Raw genomic sequence first — 2,848 nt, 5'->3', positions numbered from 1 at the left:
TACTTGAGAGCAGTCCTTGTTGAAAAGAAAAGAACGCTCTGGTTTATTTCAAAATGTTTACTTTCTCCCGCCCCTGTCTGAAATATGAGGGATTTTTTCCTCTCTGATATTTGATGTGAGAACCTGGTAGATCTTCTGCAGGTAAAGGTCACAAACGTGTGCTGGCTGCCCAAGATTGACCTCCCGGGGCATGTTTAACTTTCAGACTTGTCCACGTTGAGTCTCTGGCAATGCAATCAAGTTCAGGTTTTCCTACTCCAGTTCCCATGGAGGTTTCTGCTGGTGGGTCTGTCCTGGTAAGTTGTGATTTCCTATATATGCCTGTCTAACTTTTCATTCTGAGACAGCAGTTTGCCCTGTGACCTCACATCTCTGATAGATCTAAGAAGAGTTGTTGATTTTTCAGTTTGCTTGGCTTTACTTTCTATGAGGATGGAGTACTGACTTTCAAGCTTCGGACATGTCAGACTGGAAACCCAAATTTACTTTATTCCTTAGATTTAATCATGACTCAATTTCCATATTAGGCCTATTTAGAAATCCTCTAAACAGACTTTTTGCATTGTTAAATGAGTGAGTTTCCACTGGGTTCTGCTGTTAAGTCAAATGTCTAACCCCATCGGAGAAAAATCAGGCCTAATCCTAAATGGCAATATACTTGTTTCATCAAAAAGGGTAAAAATCACATTTTCTCTTTGGGGCTTGACTGCTTACTTTGAAATATTTAGGAGCAGACTAGAAAAGGAAAGAGGGACTCTAAGTGTTTTGCTAAAAATCAGTTTTATTTATTTATTTGCTTTTTGCAAAAGTAATTGTTGTCTTTACTTGGATGATGAACATTTTGAGACTAATGCTATAGACTCTCTCCCTAGAACAAAGGTATATAAACATAGACTTTTTAATAAAATTTTAGCGTCATTACAAATGTGACAAAGTTGATGGAATCCTGGTTAAATGCATTGATTTAAAACTTCTTTCTTCCTGGATCTTACAGATAATCACTACCCTATATAATAAAAGGCTAATATGCAAATTGTCCCCTCAACTGGGAGTTCGACCGAGAGTTCAACCAGAGAGTGGGGCTGGCCAGCCAACTGCCCACAGCCCTCCCCCAGGCCATTCCAGCCCCCGATCGCCCCTCCCCCTGCGAACCACCCTTGGCCCACCAACCTGGCCGGCCCAGTCCTATCGGCCCCGATTGGGGTGGGCCGGTCGGACCCCACCTGTGCACGAATTCATGCACCAGGCCTCTAGTTTGTGATATTTACAGTCGGTATTTTCTTCATAACCTTTATTCAATTAAATGTTGCTAAGTGGTTATTAGAACTTTTTCACATATGATTTTCAAAGTGACTATTTTGTTCTAACTTTTGTGATACCTTAAAAATAAATTTTCAGTTGGATTATCTCTAAATTCCTATTTTTAATGGTAAGTATGCAATTTATAAAATTCAGTTCTATACAGGGGTGGGCAAAAGAAGGTTTACTGTGCCATTGTGACATTCTTTTGAGGTAATAAAGCCATTGTGTAATCATAACCTGCATGTCCTTTTTCATATGAACAACTGTAAACCTACTTTTACCTACCCCTATATATCTACATATATCAATTTAGATAAATTTTATTAAGAGACATTTGCACATAGGTTTAAATCTTTCCTTTCCTCTTCACTATCTTTAAAAATTATTTCTCCTTTCCTAGTCTTAGTTTTACCTTTTAGTAATATGGAGTTCAGAATGCCTATATTATAAAGTAGTTGTAAGAAGTAAGTACTTCGCTTAAGGACTTCATTTAGCAGTTTTGAGCTTTTTATTCCATGTCCTTTACTTATGGTTGGCTCATAACTCCAGGTTATATTATGTGATATAAATATCTGGTGCCAGCATGTAGCAGTGAGTAGAGTTGTAATCTTGTAGCACCTAATTGCAAGTGATCCCACAGTGCCAAATAATGTCAAATTATCCTCATCGCTGATCTGTCCAAAATGCCCCTCAAACTGAAGTTGACATTTGTGAATAGTCCCAGGCTTAGAGCCATAAAAAGGTTGAGCTCTATAACCTCCCTAAAGACCTTTAGAATACCTGAAACTAAATGCTTTGTGAAGTAGCAGAAAAATTATTTCCACTGAATAGGTGAGTAGGGAGCAGTGGCTACCTTATAAATGTAGGATTTTTATTTTTCAAATCAAGTCTGAGGAAGATGGTAAGACAGGGAAAAGTACAAAGAATTTGTGTCTTACATTATATTTAACAGAGGAAGGGGTGAATATGCAAAGAGTTTGAAAACAATATCAATATTTATTAAGCACTTTCACACAGTATTTCTTTTGAACCTCATAGTAAAACAGTAGAGATCTGTATCTTCCTCTATAGATGAAGAAAGAATTTCAGAGTCGCTAGTGACTCACTAAATACATATGACTCACTGGTGGAGCTTTCTGTTATTCCATTCTTCCTTGTACAATTCCGAAATTTCTATGATAACAACGTAATTTCTTTATCCAATTTGTTTTTTGCCTGTGCTCACTTGCTAACTCCCAATTTTTTTTATTGGTGCTTTTCTGAGAGATTTAAAAAATTGTTCTAGGTAATTTCTCTGTTTTCTTACTGAAGACTTTTCATCCTCCAAAGAAAATTACAATCAAAGAGGTCACACAGCTGGTAGTGGCCAGATATAACCTAGAGTCCAGATTTTTCTTACGGTTTCTGAATCAAATACTTATCTTCCCTAGAAATCCCAGTGTAAAATTTTTACATTTCAATGGTAATAATTGCAATATTTTTCTTTTCCCTTCCCTTCCCTTCCCTTCCCTTCCCTTCCCTTCCCTTCCCTTCCCTTCCCTCCCCT

This window comes from Myotis brandtii, unplaced genomic scaffold, assembly GCF_000412655.1.
Source record: "Myotis brandtii unplaced genomic scaffold, ASM41265v1 scaffold52, whole genome shotgun sequence".
Classification (NCBI taxonomy): Eukaryota; Metazoa; Chordata; class Mammalia; order Chiroptera; family Vespertilionidae; genus Myotis; species Myotis brandtii.
Note: the sequence above shows the minus strand (reverse complement) of the source record.